Genomic DNA, 19,922 nt, shown 5'->3' with positions numbered 1-19,922 from the left:
ATACTATGTTCCGCCACATGAGCTAAAACCCATTACGAACTACAAATATGAATTGTTGGACAAATCCTTGGGAAATGTGGCAAAAATTATTAAAATACCGAATATCGGGAGGTACCGTTATATCGGGGCTACACAAAAACGTGGACCAATATGTCTCATTTTCAATGCCAACCATTCTGGACACAATACAAATTGTTTGCCAGATTTTTGAGCTCTACGTCGTGATTTCAACAGACAGACATTCGAATTTTATGCAGATTATGAATATATATACTTTATGGGGTCTACGACGAATATTTAGGGATGTCACAAACGGATTGACAAAGTTAATATCCCCTTCTTTTCAAGGTGGAGAACACATAGTGTATAGCATTATACTATTGATTGTATTGGGTTCTACTTTATTTCTTAGATTTGATTTTATTATCTTTGGCGTTATCATAGTAAATAGGTTTAAGTCTTCCAAATAAAATATCTTGTTAATTTGATCCACAAATGCAATATTCAATTTTAAAATATCATATTTAACTACTACCATTTCTGAATGTGTTAAGTTATTACGTGCAAAAAGTACCCATAAATATTATTGAAACACCAATCTGATTCGCATTATTTTTTATTCTACAATCATGTCTTTTTTAATAAAACGGCTTAAAATTGAAAGATAAGATTCGACTTCATGCTCGAGTATAAATAAGGCAGACGCGAACTGTCGGATTGAAACCGTTTATTAGGACTATTTGTAATGGGTAGAATGTAAGCCAGAAATAGGAAATAACATTTGGTTTGGCTGTTCATTTTTTCTGCAATATATTCATGTCGAATTCCAGAAGAACCAGAAATGTAGTATAATTTTAAAGTATCCCACTGCTATTTTATTCTTAAAATCACTGTCTCTAGGGAAAGCTATCTTGTGTTTCAGAAATCTAAAATTTTGTGAGGTTTCACTGAACAATAATCTTGAAATTCTTTGAGCTGGCTAACACCTTTTGGACTGTTGGAGAAAAATTTGTATATATCGCGACAAAGAGTTTCAATTGATTCTTGTAAATGTTTAAAGGCGTAGCTACAACAAAGCTGTATTGGCGGTAAAAGAATTCTCACTGTTCAATATCCTTATTTGCAAAGCAAGTACCGAGTTTCGCAAAAAATTAAATTAAAACCAGTTAAAAGGCAGTAAATTCGGGCGTACCGGTACCGTTATTTGTATATATATATATATATATATATATATATATATATATATATATATATATATATATATATATATATATATATATATATATATCGACACACATTTTTTTTGACATTATTTTACGTAGAGCGTGAAAATTAAGCAGAACAATTTGTATTATGGGTAGGATGGTTGGTATTCAAAGATATATCGGTCCACGTTTTGGTATAGTCACCATATAACGGTACTCCCGACCAAAATTGAATTGGACAGTATATGCGACCAAATAACAACATTTAAAATATTTCCGACCAAATTTGGATTGAAATTACCAAACTATAGAATCGCTGTTCTATAGTGTTTGGGTTAATGTTGGCTTGAAGTATTCGGGCTGATGAAGCGGTCTACACGATTTAATTATATTCGGATTGATGTAGTTGGCTTGGTGTATTTGGGCCAGTAATTTATGTGTCCCAATTTTTAGTGGGAGATTGAGTTCCAAGTTCATATTATTTAATTTCGATAGTGAACATTAATTACATTTACCGACTATCGACTTAGGTCCTATATAAAAAGTATGATTTTTTGGTGTTTTGAAGAATATTTAAGTTTCAGTTCTATACTTTTCTTTGATGTTCGAAATTTACGATTCTTTATTATTGAGAATACTTTGTACGACCTTAGAATATAAAATGCTTTACCCGATCGTAACATATCACAAGCCAATGCCTGTCGGAATCAACTCATAGAATAGAAGACAATACAACTTCAACGTCCAACATCGTCGTATCGAATTGTTTCGTTCAACGCAACGAAATGGAAAGTGCTCCAAGCCTTATCAGAATACAGTTCTCGATTTCTTTAAATTAATGTAAATCAAGTGTTGCTCATTTTTGTTTCTGAAAGGCATTTTTGTTTCTGATATCTGCGTTGTTGGAACACTCCCTAAGCCATCAACAGCCATAGAGTGGGTGAGGGATAGTGCCACCGCCGCCATTATTGATGTTCCTCGTCGTCATTGTCATATGTGGTATGCCACACATACACACATATATTGCTAATGGATGATTGTATATCTGTCTGGCTGATGTCGGTTAGGGGGATCCTAATAAAAAACGCGTTAAATGTGGTGTCAGCAATAGCGGTAGAGTATATTTTTCATTTTGATCATCGTCGGAGTCGAAGTTGTCAATTGGGTGAATCTTCTTGTCGGCATATAGCGGCTATATTGCCTTGAGTGGAATTTCTTGTAATTGTAGTTGAATTGCTATGATAATGTATTTTCATATATATGTACGTATACGTACATCCATATGTACATATGTAAATACATACATTCACACACTAATTCGGCGTTATATGTAAGTGTGGTAAGGGTGAAAGGCAAATCCTCATTTAATGAAGAAAGACAAGATAAAAGCGGTACTGCAGCGTTCATGTATTCCAAGTCGGGATGAGGTGGTGTGGGCAATAATAGTGTTGTCGTAGAGGGTGAATCCGACATTGCGCTCGACATACAACATCATCATTAACTCCGTCTGGAAGCAGTAACGATATGTACTCCTTCGCATTCCTTGTGTGCGGGGGACATTCAATTTTAATAATTTCATACACATATTTCATTTGCTATGATCTAAGCTGAACATGTTTGGGTATGTTCATTATGGTCTCCCAAAGCATTTTAATAAGATTCATAATTGTGCTTAATTACAATCATACATGGACTCATATAAGAGGCGGCAAACACACAAACACACACACACACTTACGCACTCTTGAGCTGACTGAGGAATATGAGAGATAACTAATAGACAGCCATCGGTGGGGGCAAATTGGAGTAAGGAATGGTATGTAGAGAATGCCTGACAATAATTGAGATGGAAATAATGAAGAGGCGTTTCCCACACCCCTGCAATCAGAGACTCATTGATTTGCCACCAAAAAAAAAGTGATATCTTAATTACACAACGGGCCCTGGCACTTTCTTTTGAAACTATTGTCGTCAAGAAAATTCCCAAAACATATATGCCACTTGTCTTGTGACGTGGGAAAATTGTGCAGTTTATTGTTTTCATAGCTTTTTTGAGTATTAAAATAATATTACGCACTATATGTTCTTGCATTCTAATAGGAAGACGAAAGCAAATTTGAATTTAAAATGATATAAGGTTTCCAAACTTTTTTAATTATAGAAAAGTCAATATTTTTTGAAATTCCCCTTAGAACTCGTTCGAGCCCTGGTGCATAGAAAATCACAGATTTAATAATCTGGTAACTCTCAAACGAAACGTTGTTAAAACAACACAGGTCTTAAATACACTAGAGCCCCGACTTGCGTCGTTAATGGGGACTGGAGAATCGCGACCCAGCTCAAAACGACGCAAATCGAATCACCTTTTTCTATACATATACAAAATGCACTGACATTTAATATATAATATATATATATATATATATATATATATATATATCTATATATATAAATGAAAGTTGTGTTAGTTACTACGCTTATAACTTAAGAACCGCTGAACTGATTTTAATGATTCATACAAATTCGGAATTGTCTCTTATCCGAAAAGGATAATATCTAAAAAAATCGCGTAAAAATGTGATATGTTAACATTTTCATTTTGACTTTTGAAATGTACAATAGTAATGTTTTATTTTGCATGATTTTTTTCATTTTGACTTACTTTTTTCTAATGTACATTTGTAGTGTTTTTTATATTTTATTTTTGAATTCGAATATTAATACCAATTTATTTAATTGTCTTGATTTCTTGAGAACTGAAATTGATGGCGGGTTACATGCAAGTGTAGTGCCTAATTATGTGGTGGCGAAACGGAATAGATGATACCGAAATAATTTAATGCGGTCACACCAAAGTTAAAAGATAATTACTTTTTCAAAATCGTTAAAAAATCACGAAAAAAAGAGATCTTATTGCAAAAATTCTCAAAACGGGAAAATATCGAAAAGAAATTTCCAATGGAATTGAATTTTAAAATAAAAGTACATTCTATTGACAAACTTTGTAAGGATCTTTAAACAGTTGCTGTAAAAAATCAGCGAACAAGTTGAAGATTTTTTCAATTTGTTATTCTTCTTTTGTCAATATTTTTGAATTTGTAATATCATATTGAATTCAGTGGATTTTTTTGTGAACAAAATAAAGAATAATTTTTCACTATATACAATTTTTCACCAAAAAAATGAAATAAGTGCGAAATAGGATGTTAACTGACATCTACCTTTCAACTCCAGGGCCTACATCGTGCTTCAGCTGGAAGATGCGCAGACATTTAAACAAACAATGGCCGAAAAAGACTAACGGGGCTTATTTCAAAGCGCGGCCCTACTTCTTTCATGTGACAATAATCCATCCAATGAGAGCTCAAAATGCAAAAATTTTTGGAAGTACAATCAGTAAAATACCAAATATAAAGGGTGCAAAATAGTAAAGCGAATGGGACTTTTAGTAAGAAAAGGATTTCTATCCTTCCAAAAATTCTTCCTGAACATTTAAGATACCTTAAATCGCTTTTGCAAGTCATGATATCGATCATAAATAACCATCGTATAATTTAAGCTATTTTTGGAGTCTTCGCCACTTTCTTCTATTTTTGGCCCTTATTTGGCATATTTGTTTCTAAGGGGGTAGAGAACCTCTTCGTATAAAATTTTCGGAGTAGGGCCCATATTGGTCTTGATCACTAAAAAATTGTATTTATGCTACCCTGGGGTAAGGAACCATCGTACAGATAATTGCCACATAGAAATTTATTCATGTAAAGTCCCCACATTGGAGTATCCCACACATCTAATGTGTGGTCAGAAAAGAAAAATTTGTATTCTATTGAATTTGTAACGCCCAGGAGAATATTGGTTGGGAACGTAGATTTGGGATATACATCTATATGAAATAAATTGTGAAAACATGAACAAATTACAAATATAGGAAAGTAGCAGGAGACCGAAAATTTGTTGAATCGTCATTGAATTATACTATGATGAAAAATATGGACTTTATGGGGTCTCCTATTTACAATTTAAATGACAAATAAAAGTAGTTCCCATCTTACGGTAATGGGTGTAAAATAGTAATTATATTTGAAATCTGAAATCAGTCTGTCTGTCAGTCTTTTCGGCTAAATTTTGACGCTATACGTCAAATAATGTGCGCTGTAACAGACATACAGACGGACAAATCGACTTAGAGTTTTATGCTGATTATGAATATATATGCATGACGAACATTTAGTGATGTTACAAATGAAATGAAAAGTTAATATACCCTCCTTTCCAAGGTGGATGATATAATAGCATTAAAGACTAGAATTACGGGCCGGCAACGCGGACCGGGCCAGCTAGTATATATATAAAAGGAAGTTGTGTTAGTTACTACGCTTATAACTCAAGAACCGCTGATCTGATTTCAACGATTCAGACAAATTCGGAATAGTCTCCTGGCAGAAAATCATAAAATCCAAAAAAAATCGCGTAAAATGTTAAATTTAAAATTTTTTCGAGTGCACATTTGTAGTTTTTTTTTTGAATTCTAATGTGATGTTTAGACTTTGTTTGGATAGCATAACGCGACAACGGACAAAATTGTTATTTATAGATTTTATGTATTTTTGGGTAAGTGGAACTATACGAATAATATCATTTCAGAAGATAATAAGCTATGAACACAAAAGTCTATATTTTACCATGTACGAACAGTTTCTTAAATTTAATTAACTTAATTGAATTGACTCGATTTTTTGAGAACGGAAATTGCAGGCGGGTGTAGTTCCAAATTATGTGGACGAAAATGGGAATGGACGAAAAAGGGAGACCAACTCATTGAAACAATTCGAAAATCGGGGGGAAAACGAGAAACATTTTTAATGAAATCGAATTTTAAAATTATAGTCCACTATATTTTTCGTAAGGATCTTTAAACAAGTTCAATGTTTTTTAATTTGAACAGTGTTGGCTTATTTGTTCGGTATACCGTAGTATTTTGTTGTTGCAAAATGGTCAGGCTTTATCCCTTTTTTGTTGTTTTTATAAAAACAACGTTTATTTATTATTGGAGAACGATGGTAATGTTTACCCGGGGGTAAGGCATGGAATACCTAGGTTTCGGAAAGAGCCACCAATCCTCATCAGTTCCCTTGTTTTTTGCCTGGGATATTCTCCCCAGAAGTTATTTTAAAAATAACTTCTATGACAAAAAACATTTTTTACCCAAGTGACGAGATCGTAAGCTCAATAGAATTAATTAATTTGTTTTTCTTTTTTTTTTTTGTCAATTTAATATAATGTATTCAACGGGTGGCATGATTTTGACGATTCACACCATTTCGGAATGGTCTCTTGGCAAAACACGATAACATCCTATCCATAAATCCATAGCGTAAAAATAAACCAATAAATATGTGAAAATATGTGATATAAATCTCATATATATATTTTTTTTTTTCAATTTGACATGCTATATAGAAGTGTAATTTTTTTATTATTTTAAAATCTAAACGAAAGATGAAAAAAAATGAAATTTTTGAGGAACACGATGTTAAGTGGACCCATTTTTTCAATGGCAATAATCTTTCCAATATGAACTCAAAATGCAAAATTCATTGGGACTGCAATCAGTGAAATGCCGAATGCAATATGAGGACTTTACGAATGGTAGAAGGAATTGAAAATTTAACAAGGATACTTATCCTCCGAAAAATCTTTCGAAACCGCCAAGATACTTAAATCGGATGTACTGATATACGGGGGACAATGTGCAATAGCGAGTAATTCATTGTGCAACAGCCAATCTGGGGGTTGGGAAATTCTTAGTGGAAGTTATTGGGTTAGTAGATCAAAATCCAAAAGGGGTTTTGGGTTACGACCCATCATATAGCCTTAGCCATAACAAATGGTCTCAAATATTTTGCCCTATACTTCGCAAAATTTAAAATAGAGTTTTAACTTTGATGCAATCCAATGGGTTGCATGTAGAAACACATGCACAAAATATGGGTCATGTCGGTCTACGTTTTGGTATAGGCCCCATTTAAGGATATACACCGATTTCAAATTTTGGTAATTCAAGTTTGTAGATTGAAGAAAATGTCCTTTTAAAAAATTATAAGTATAGGGCCACATTTGGTACAACCCTCATATGAATGTACCCCTGATTTCAGCTATTTCCGAGGCCTTGGCCACGTTTTTCCATTGATTTGGACATTATTTGGCATCTTGGCTTCTTAGGAGGTAGAAAACCTCTATTTCGAGGGTCTTGACCACATTTACCAATCGATTTTGCTGTATTTACGCTACTTTGTGAAATATATTTACGCTACAGAGAATGTCAACATAGGAAGATATTTTAGTATAGTCCCAAATAGTCCCCAGGTCCGACGATCGATAGCGATTTTTACCGATTGACGGACAAACACACGGGCATTGTTTAATTGTCATTGAATTTTATTATGAACAAGAACATAGAGTTTATGGGGATTCTAAGGCACAATTTGAGGTGCTATGGTAATGGGTATAAAAGCGTAATTAACTTTGGCTATTCAGAAGTTATTCGCCTTCCTTCCATAGATATTTATTTCTATTTAGTCGAGTTATTATTTATAATAAAATTTGAGCACCTTCATGAGCCAGATTAGTGAATTATTATGCTATACCAAAATTGTATTAAAGACTAAAACTAGGGGCCGGCAATCCGGACCGGGCCAGCTAGTTTTTGATAAAAAAAAACAAGTATGCATTTTTATTTATTCCACTTACTTCAAAAAATCTTTATAATTACTACAAACAATATATTAAAAAAAACATAACAAAAATTAAAATCATTTACATATGTATGTACATATAGCATCATAAAGAAAAGGGAATTCCCCTTATTTCACACAATTTGAAAATTTGTTAACGTACTGGTGACGATCAGTGTTGTCAGAACTTGTAAAAATGCTAAACGACAGAAAAATGCTAAATCAGGCACTGCAAATGCAAAAAATAGTAATACACAATGTAGTTCGGACCGATGCATCTTGAAATTGCAATGACGCAAATCGAATTTTCTAGTTTTTGAAAAGCGACGCAAATCGGGACGACGCAAAGGGCCCTAGTGAACTACGTTATTTTCGTCGCTCAGCTATGCAGAAAAAATAAAAGTCCGTTAATACTTTGATCGATATCTCCTACAATTTTCAAATCGGCATATTGCGATATTTTAGATTTTAGCTTGTTACCCGCTAGAGTTTGCAATGTGTTACGAAATTTGTGTTAATGTGGTGCTCACAATTCAGCACAACTTTGAGAATTCAAAAATTCGTATTTTTACAAAATTTATACGAGTTTCTCAATTTGTAGCGAGTAACGAGTAAATGGGAAAAATTGTCCTAGGCGAGCACAATTTTCCGCATCTTGATATTAAAGAACGATTGCTTTATTAAGCTTATTAACTGGCTCTTGGTGGTAGTTTAGCAAGTACTTACTTCCTATGACATGTCCCTATTAAATACTGGATCAGGATGCTGTTTTGTAATTAGTATTCGTTCTTTAATGTACTTAAACCCTATTATGGCACTACGATTTTTTGGTGGGAAACCACTGAACATTAAAATCGATTATTATGTTAATTAATTAATATCCTTGCAAAAAAAAAAATGTATATCTATATATATAAAAGAAAGTTGTGTTAGTTACTACGCTTATAACTTAAGAACCGCTGGATTAATTTTAACGATTCACACAAATTCGGAGTTGTCTACTCTCCGAAAAGGATAATATCCAAAAAAATCGCGTAAAAATGTGATATATTAACATTTTCATTTTGACTTTTCAAATGTACAATAGTAATGTTTTATTTTGCATGATTTTTTTCCATTTTGACTTACTTTTTTCTAATGTACATTTGTAGTGTTTTTTATATTTTATTTTTGAATTCAAATATTAATACCAATTTATTTAATTGACTTGATTTTTTGAGAAATGAAATTGATGGCGAGTTACATGGAAGTGTAGTACCGAATTATGTGGTGGCGAAACGGAATAGATGATGTCGAAATAATTTAATGGAATCGAATTTTAAAATAGAAGTACATTCTATTGACAAACTATATAAGGATCTTTAAACATTTTCTGTAAAAAATCAGCGAACAAGTTGAAGATTTTTTCAATGTGTTATTCTTCTTTTGTCAATTTTTTTTTTTTTTTCAATTTGTATTATCTAATTGAATTCAGTAAATTTTTTGTGAACAAAATAAAAAATAATTTTTCACTATATACAAATTTTCACCAAAAAATTAAATAAGTGGGAAATACGATGTTAACTGACATCTACCTTTCAACTCCAGGGCCGACATTGTGGTTCAGCTCGAAGATGCGAACACATTTGAACAAACAAAAATTACGGAAAAAGCCTAATGGGGCTTATTTCAAAGCGTGGAACTACTTCTTTCCTGTCACAATAATCCGTCCAATGTACATTCAGAAGAATACCAAATATAAAGGGTGGAAAATAGTAGAGCGAATGGGACTCTTAGTAAGAAAAGGATTTCTATCCTTCCAGAAATTCTTCCCAAACATTCAAGATACCTTAAATCGCTTTTGCAGGTCATGATATCGATCATAACCCACGGATAAGGGTACAACCCGATTTCATATTTATATAACCATCGTATGATTTAAGCTATTTTTGGTGTCTTGGTCACTTTATTAATATTTTTGCCATTATTTGGCATCTTTGTTTCTAAGGAGCTAGAGAACCTCTTCGCATAAAGTTTGACATTTTCAGAGTAGGGCCCATTTTGGTCTTGACCACATTCATTAATTGATTTGGCTAAAAATTGTATTTATGCTACTCTGGGGTAGGGAACCATCATACAGATAATTGCCACATAAGAATTTATTTAAGTAAAGTCCCCACATTGGAATATCCCCAAGTCCACTTTCACATCTAATTGGTGGTCAGAAAAGAAAATTTTGTTTTCTTTTGAATTTGTAACCCCCAAGAGAATATTGGTTGGGCCACGGTTTTGGTATAACCCTTATATAAATGTATCCCTGATTTCAGCTGTAACCGTGGTCTTGGCCACGTTTTTCAACTGATTGGCCATTATTTGCTGTATTTAGGCTACTTTGTGAGTAGAGAACCATCTTACAGAAAAATGTCAACATACGTAAATATTTTGGTACAGTCCCCATATAGTCCCCAGGCCCGCCGATCTATAGTGATGTTTACCGATTGGCGGACAACAACGCGGGTATTGTTTAATCGTCATTGAATTTTACTATGAACAAGAACATAGACTTTTTGGGGACTCTAATGCGCAATTTGAGGTGCTATGGTAATGGGTGTAAAAGCGTAATTAACTTTGACTATTCAGAAATTATTTTGATTAGTCGAATCAATATTTATATTAAAATTTGTTCACCTTTATGAGCTAGATTTGTGAAATATTATGCTATGCTAAATTTGCATTAAAGACTAAAACTACGGGCCGGCAACGCGGACAAATCCGAGGAGAAATGTGACAAAAATCGTCAAAATAACGAATTTCGAGTGGTACCGTTATATGGGGACTATACCAAAACGTGGACCATTTTCAATACCAACCATCCTATACACAGTACAAATTGTTCTGCTAAATTTTGAAGCTCTACGTCAAATAATTGTAATGGACTTTTTATCCCCCAAGACTCAATTCAAATACTTATCTTCTTGCCACAAAAATAACGTTCACTAAACTTTATTATCGCATGCGATTTTCCTTGTGTATATTATTAAATATAAACAGTTAACATATGATTTGGTTGGGCTATCAATTTCAATATATTGTTGTATGGACAGAGCATATGTCACCTAAATTGGGAATGTCAGAGGAACTTCCTTTTCTGTTTTAATCGGCCAACAAGAACGGACATGCCTAAAAAACATCAACCCGATTTAATCAGCGAAATCTAAAATACACAAACTTTAACGTGTGAAAAGTATAAATTTTGCCAAAATAGGCATACGACAATTACCATATTGGTTGGTTACAGGAGGAGATTACGTGCATCCATCTTCTTGGTTGAATCTGCATTATACTGTCCAACACACCCACTAAATTTATACATTGAATTCACGTTGAAAAGATAAGAAAGTTGTCGTTTGAATTCTGGTTGCTACAAATTGATTAACATCAATAGGCGTCAAATTGTTCCGGCTACTCATCCTTTCTTTATTGGACATTTTGCACGCTTCGGATTACCCTAATGTTGGGGCGAGTCTGCAGATCATAGAAGGCAGAATCTGTAAACCAGTAGGCAGACAATTCCAAAACAACTGAAACAGAGAGTGACAAAATTCCAATCAAAAGGCTACAAAACTACATGTTAGGCCATAACAAACACCTTCAGCATAAGAAAGGAAAACAAAACGAACATCTCCAATTATTTCTACAGAATCAGACTTCGATCCACGTGTGCTAAGAGTCAAGAGCAAGGTTCATCATTTTGAGACTGTACACCGAGTGCAGAACACCGTAACGATCGCTAACTTTAAGAATTTTCCAAAAGATTTGATGTTTTAGAAAAGATTTTTTTTTTCGGTGAACCAAAAGTGTACAATCATACAAGTGGACAAATTGTGCTTCGAACGAATTATTTGTTTCAAATTATCTCCAGATAATTCAGTTGATCATTTAAGAAAAAAAAAAAAAAATTTGTACGTATATGAGGAATGGACAAATTTGCATGAGTGTATACCCTATTTGCCTTTAAACTTAGCCTAATGTGATATAGCTCAAAAGAAGAAAAAAAGGACAAGCGAGCTACATAACTTTAATTTTGTTCCAGCAATATCCACGGAAGCTGATATTGGAAAGGCCTCTCCATCATCACCATCCAGTGTGGGTAAGTTTTTGTGACCTTTATAATTCTTTTATTGATACTGTCGTGGACACGTATTAGAAGGGGGTAAGGGAGCTGTAACATCATTCTTCTTCTTTACAACCTCTCACGTGTTCGAACGCATTATTCCTTTTGAATGAATTTTTTTTGAGCTCTGTCACTGTTTCATGAATGAAAGAAAAAAATATGCCTTTCTCTTCCCTTTTGTCTTAATTCAAAGTCAAAGCATTATGTAATGTAAATTTGTATTGTAAAGTATTCTTCATTCATACTTTGCACATTTCAGTGATCTTTTTTTTTCCTTATATTTGTACGTTCATGCAACTCTCTTGAGTGATAGTAGTACTCTAATGAGTGACATTAGTTTTGTTTTTACTGTCGACGAATGGAATTTTTTGAATTCGTCGTTTGTTTTGATTATTACTTCATTCATAATTATTGTGTTTGCCTACACACCATATGTAATCATTCTTAGAGTACTGTTATCGTATATTATCTTTTCTCGTATTTCTTTACCCTACAATAGGCTATTTTGAATATATTACATACTTTTTAAGAAAAATTCATTATTAATTTTAATCCATTACTCCTATACTAGTATAATGAAATCTTGTATTAAGCAAAATGAAATGAATTAATAAAAAATGTCGTTAGAACATAATATGTCGTGCTAAAGAGTTATTCATAGAGTTCTCAATTATGACGACAGGAACTATGGATTGAGCTAATAATTTCCAGCTTAAATAAGGGGTCCATCAAATATAACCGCCGAATGGACTATGGAATGGGAGGGTACAGAGGCGAGGCACTCTTCTTCATCTTGAGTAGCCCTAATATTCTTGACAAATTGCGACCAATATAACCATCGTTATCATTCCTGGTTTTCTTTGTTTTTGTATTTTGATAATGATTAAAATTTATTTTTAAACATTCTATGTAAATTGTTTTATAATGTAGTTTCAAATTAAAGGGAGTTAAATTATTATTGTAGTGGTGATCAGAATATAGGAAGGTAAGGATTCGAACCCCCCCAGCCGACTGCTTTGCTAGTGAACCAGAACTCCCACTATCCTAACCAATCCTATTGACATTTGTCTTTTTGAAATAAAAAACATAACGATTTCAGTAGAAATAGTATGACTTTAATTTGTTCATTACAATAATTGGCGCCCAACGTGGGGCATGTAAGGATGGTATCCTTTCTTGCTCATTTTTCAATAATTAGTAGAGTTCTTATATCCATACCACATAAAGTGAGGGATCAATGATTTGGTAAAGTCTCCAGAAGAATTAATATTATCCCTATATCGGAATATTAGCTATTTGAGGATCAAAAGGTCGAATAGGCTAACCATATAGCTGATTTTATGTGTTTTATGGTAGCCGGATCCAGGATGTTGAACCCGAACTTTATGAAAGCATTGAACCTTTTGGCATACTTTACATTTTTTGCATTAAATTATCAGCAACTGTTTGTATATGGAATACAGGAATTGTGCTGTTTGCGAACTCCTGTCCTATCGCAACTAGAAACTTAGTTTTTTCAAAAGATGTGAGTTTGTAAAATAGGTGATGGTTCCATAGACAAGTTTTTTTTTATCCCTATATTGGTCAAAATAGTCTAGAATCCTCTTTTCTAGTCTGTCGTCATAAAGAGAACTCTAATTTATGAATTTGCATACAATAATTTTATATTTATGGTGTGAATTTCCCACCTTTATCTAGAACCAGTACTTAATATTTATATAAATTTTCTACTCAAAATGTCACTGGAAAGAACCCCGCCTAGGGCATCCGCGGTTAATAATGATGCTGATTCGGTAAACATATGTTCAATTTGTAACGAAAATCTATTGGAGGACCAAAATTGTCTGATAATTCAAGAATGTAATCACATATTTCATAAAATTTGCATCGAAACTTTCCTAGCTACTAGTTCACAATGCCCTATATGCAAACGATCTTGTCAACTCTCCGAGTTGCGAGCATATAACTTAAATTTAATATCTAACCAGGCATCTGTGTTTGATTCTCCTATTCAGATAAATCCACCTAATATTCCCACAGCCAAGCCTAATGGACGTGGAAAGCCAAGAGGGGCTAAAGCATATAACACACGTAGCTACACAAGAAACCTATATAATGAAGGTCCAGCCTCCTTGAACGTAACCCAAGAAATTAATAGCACCGAAAATGAATATCGGCCAAGGAATTCGGCAGACCAAAGTTCTGTTCGAAATAATTTTCCTCCAAATCAACGAAACAATAAGCCGAATGTAGACTATGAATATATCAATCGAATGATTGAAGAAAATGTGTCCCGTTTAATAAGTTCCCTCAATATTACTCCTTCCTTGGGAGTAAACCCCACCATTAATTCAGAACGTCCTCTCGAAAATCCGGGAAGGAATACACCAACGGCTAACCGAAATGTCTTCTATAAGAATGATGTGCCAATTCAGGGGCAAAGATCGGCAGAGCCTGGTGCCACTGACCAGAATTTGAATAATTATTCTAATATATCCACAAACTTTCGTTTACCTTATACAGTTGACAAAATATCCGCCATTATACAAGGGTGGAACCTTCGTTTCGATGGTTCACAAAGTGGTTTGAATGTAGACGAATTTTTATATCGTGTGAAGTCTCTAACTTTAGATTATTTCGAAGGAGACTTTTCTCTCATTTGTAAGAATTTACAAATCTTGCTGTCAGGTCGTGCAAGAGAGTGGTTATGGAGATATAGAAAACAAGTCCTCATAATAAAATGGGAAGATTTCTGTCAAGCTTTTCGTTCTCAATATGCTGATTTTAAAACTTCTTCGGACCTAAGAGAAGAAATTCGAAATAGGAAACAAAAGCCGGGAGAAAACTTTGATGTGTTTTTTGACTCCATATCGTGTATTATAGACAGGCTAGATAACCCCATGACAGAAACTGAGATAGTCGAGACATTAACTAGGAATTTGCGGCCTGAGATTCGACAGGAACTTTTGTATATTAATATCAGCTCAGTTTCACACCTTCGTCAATTGGTGCACAAGCGTGAAAATTTCTTAAACGACTTACATGTTCGGAGGAATATGAATAATCGTCAAGATCAAAACCCGACAACAAGAAGACAATTAGCTGAAATAGATTATGACGGAATTGCTGTGGATTATGAATCACAGATCGAGAATGATGCAGCAATTAATGCTATACAAGCGTCCTCGTACCAATCTCTCTGTTGGAACTGCGACGGTAAAGGTCATCACTGGCAGGACTGTGTTCAGGATCGCCAGATATTTTGTTACGGTTGCGGGGCTAAGAAAGTATATAAGCCAAACTGTACAAAATGTAAATACAATGCGGTTTATGGCTCAAAAAACCACCAACCTTCTGTTCCTCCAAAGGAACAGATATAGTACTGCCATCTTTGCCTAGCAATTTATTAAAAAAGAACTTTGAAGATTCTATAAAACCTGATGTACCTAAATTACTTACTAACCCGCTTGTATCTCAAAGACTTTCAAACTCTGTCGATGATAATTCTGTAGTTGAACATGTTTTATTTCCCCGTCTCCCTTACCATAAAAGATTGGAAAGGTATATTCAAAAACGCAACGAAATTTTCAACGTTGATTATGTAGACTTCCAATTCAATCATAAACCAAAACGATCAACTTTGCGCTTTCGTAACTATTTTAAACTAAAAAAACTGTCCCGGAAATTTCTTATATCAGCTATAATTGCAAACCCCAAAGACAAGCGTTTTTATGCTAAAATATCATTTCTTAACTTTACGGAATATGGACTAATCGACACCGGGGCAAATATAAGTTGTCTTGGTTCCGATTTGGCCCTGTCCAAATTTCCAAATTATACCAAATGCAAGTCATTCGTTCAGACCGCAGATGGTAATTCCCAAATGGTAATAGGGTGGATCGACGTGCAGGTGCACTTTAAAAGTCAATCTCACAATATAAAATTTTTCCTAATACCATCTATATCGCAGAGACTTATACTGGGGGTAGATTTTTGTAAAACATTTCATTTATTTGACAATATTATGGGCTGTGTGGATCTAATCAGTGTTGATAACTCATCGGATTTATCTCCAGGTATTACCGAAACACCTGTATATACCAGGAATGAGGACAATAACTCGGCTTTTGAAACCCAGTTCCCTCTAGACAACCAACAAAGATGTCAACTTGCTACTGTAATTTCGTTATTCCCGAGTTGTGAGAAGCATGGACTCGGCCGCACTAGCTTAATAAAACACCACATTGAGGTGGGGGATGCTTCACCTATTAAGCAACGGCATTACCCCGTTTCACCTGCCATTGAGAAGCTTATGTTCAAAGAAGTTGATCGGATGCTTTCTCTTGGGGTCATAGAGCCGTCAAATTCGCCGTGGAGTTCCCCAATAAGACTAGTAGTAAAACCCCATAAAATAAGGCTATGTCTTGACGCCCGGAAATTAAACGGAGTGACAAAAAAGGACGCATATCCTCTTCCTTCGATAGAAGGGATATTTTCAAGACTGCCCAAGGCGAACATTATTACGAAGCTGGATCTCAAGGATGCCTTTTGGCAAATTGCCCTTGATGAACCCTCTAAGGCCTTAACGGCGTTTACGGTTCCAGGAAGGCCCCTTTATCAGTTCGCCGTGATGCCCTTCGGTTTATGCAACGCGCCGCAGACTATGTGTCGGTTGATGGACCAAATTATTCCTCCCGATCTGCGACACTGTGTGTTTGGGTATCTAGACGATCTGATAACGGTGACGGCTGACTTTGAAACTCACTTAGAAGTGTTAATTCGAATTGCTTCACAATTCCGGAAGGCAAATTTGACCATCAACATAAACAAGAGTAAGTTTTGTGTCACTAGAGTGAACTACCTTGGTTATGTAATAGGAAATGGTGGAATACAAACTGATACAGACAAAGTCAGCGCTATCAATAATTGGCCAGTACCAAAGAACCTGAAACAGGTTCGCGGTTTCTTAGGTTTAGCGGGGTGGTATCGCCGATTTATTGAACATTTTGCGACAGTTGTCTTCCCCATTACTGAGGTATTATCCACAAAAAAGAAATTTCATTGGACTGCAGCAGCGCAGGCGGCGTTTGATAAAGTCAAACAGCTTCTTACTACTGCTCCCGTCCTTACAAATCCCGACTTTAATAAAAAGTTCTTTCTCCATTGTGATGCCAGTGACTATGGCATAGGAGCTGTATTGGTGCAACTGGATGATGAGAACCATGAAAAACCGGTAGCATTCATGAGCCGGAAACTCAACTCCGCTCAACGAAATTATTCCGTTACCGAGCGTGAATGTTTAGCGGCTCTCGAAGGAATTAAACGTTTTCGCTGTTACTTGGAAATGCAGGAATTTGAAGTCATCACCGATCATAGTAGTTTGGTATGGCTTATGCGTCAACCTAACCTTTCTGGCAGACTTGCTCGATGGGCTTTACAGTTACAAGGCTATAAATTTACTGTAAGCCACCGAAAAGGTAAGGATAACGTCGTTCCTGACGCCCTATCCAGAATTCCAGAGTCGGAAGTTGCATCCCTAGAACTTATCCCGCCTGAAATTGACCTGGATTCCCCTCACTTTCAGGATAACGACTACAAAGAATTGAAGGAAAAAATTAATAGCGATAAAAGCAAATTCCCCGATATAAAAATAGTTGATGGTTTCGTATATGTTCGAACCGATCATTATTCAGGTGACGAATTGCAAGAGAATCAAGCTTGGAAACTTTGGATACCATTCCATCTTCGACAACAAGTCCTTTACCGCGCCCACGATTCCCCAATCTCCGCTCATGGAGGTATTTGTAAGACCTTGGAGCTTATAAGGAGAAATTTTTATTGGCCTGGTTTAGTCCGCGATGTGAGGAAATATATTCAAAAATGTGACGTCTGTAAGTCAAGCAAAGCACCTAATTTCATTATGAAGCCACCTATGGGTAACCAATACGTTTCCATCCGTCCATTCCAACGTCTTTATATAGACCTTCTCGGGCCCTACCCCCGCAGTAAAAATGGTCATACAGGGTTGTTAATCGTTCTTGACCATCTTACGAAGTTTCACTGGGTTTGCCCCCTTAGGAAGTTCACGGCCATCTCCATCCAAAAATTTTTAGAAAGTCAAATATTTCACGTTTTTGGAGTGCCGGAGGTAGTGGTCAGTGACAATGGTAGTCAATTTAAGGCAAATGACTTCAACGCCTTTTTGACAAAGTATGGGATCACGCATACATATACTGCCCTCTACTCCCCACAGGCCAACGCCTCCGAAAGAGTGAATAGGTCACTTATAGCCGGAATCCGAGCTTATCTAAAAAAAGACCATAAGATGTGGGACGAAAATCTCAGCAGCATATCGTGTGCTCTTAGAAATTCGTACCATCAGACTTTGAATGTTTCCCCATACAGATCGCTTTTTGGGTTTAACATGATAACCCACGGTTCTTCGTATAACCTCTTGCGAAAACTACACATATTAGACGAGCCGATTGCCACTGTGTCAAGAGAAGACCAATTACAAATGTTACGAAATGACATTCGAAAGCATATTAAAGATGCCTATGAAACAAATAAAAGAAATTACAATCTGCGCACCAGAGCGCCTATCTTTAACGTCGGAGATGAAGTTTTTCGTCGAAATTTTGCTCAAAGCAACATGGAAAAACATTTTAATGCCAAATTGGCACCCATGTTTCTAAAAGCTAAAATTTCGCAAAAGCTTGGAAATCATTATTATGTTTTGGTAGATACAGAAGGAAAACTCATCGGAACTTTCCACGCAAAGGATATTCGAAAGTAAGTCCTCTTTCTAACTAATTATTTTGCTCAAGGAGCAATAATTATTTAGTTTTGTAATGGACTTTTTATCCCCCAAGACTCAATTCAAATACTTATCTTCTTGCCACAAAAATAACGTTCACTAAACTTTATTATCGCATGCGATTTTCCTTGTGTATATTATTAAATATAAACAGTTAACATATGATTTGGTTGGGCTATCAATTTCAATATATTGTTGTATGGACAGAGCATATGTCACCTAAATTGGGAATGTCAGAGGAACTTCCTTTTCTGTTTTAATCGGCCAACAAGAACGGACATGCCTAAAAAACATCAACCCGATTTAATCAGCGAAATCTAAAATACACAAACTTTAACGTGTGAAAAGTATAAATTTTGCCAAAATAGGCATACGACAATTACCATATTGGTTGGTTACAGGAGGAGATTACGTGCATCCATCTTCTTGGTTGAATCTGCATTATACTGTCCAACACACCCACTAAATTTATACATTGAATTCACGTTGAAAAGATAAGAAAGTTGTCGTTTGAATTCTGGTTGCTACAAATTGATTAACATCAATAGGCGTCAAATTGTTCCGGCTACTCATCCTTTCTTTATTGGACATTTTGCACGCTTCGGATTACCCTAATGTTGGGGCGAGTCTGCAGATCATAGAAGGCAGAATCTGTAAACCAGTAGGCAGACAATTCCAAAACAACTGAAACAGAGAGTGACAAAATTCCAATCAAAAGGCTACAAAACTACATGTTAGGCCATAACAAACACCTTCAGCATAAGAAAGGAAAACAAAACGAACATCTCCAATTATTTCTACAGAATCAGACTTCGATCCACGTGTGCTAAGAGTCAAGAGCAAGGTTCATCATTTTGAGACTGTACACCGAGTGCAGAACACCGTAACGATCGCTAACTTTAAGAATTTTCCAAAAGATTTGATGTTTTAGAAAAGATTTTTTTTTTTCGGTGAACCAAAAGTGTACAATCATACAAGTGGACAAATTGTGCTTCGAACGAATTATTTGTTTC

The sequence above is a fragment of the Musca domestica genome, unplaced genomic scaffold (genome assembly GCF_030504385.1).
Source record: "Musca domestica strain aabys unplaced genomic scaffold, Musca_domestica.polishedcontigs.V.1.1 5, whole genome shotgun sequence".
NCBI lineage: Eukaryota > Metazoa > Arthropoda > Insecta > Diptera > Muscidae > Musca > Musca domestica.
Note: the sequence above shows the minus strand (reverse complement) of the source record.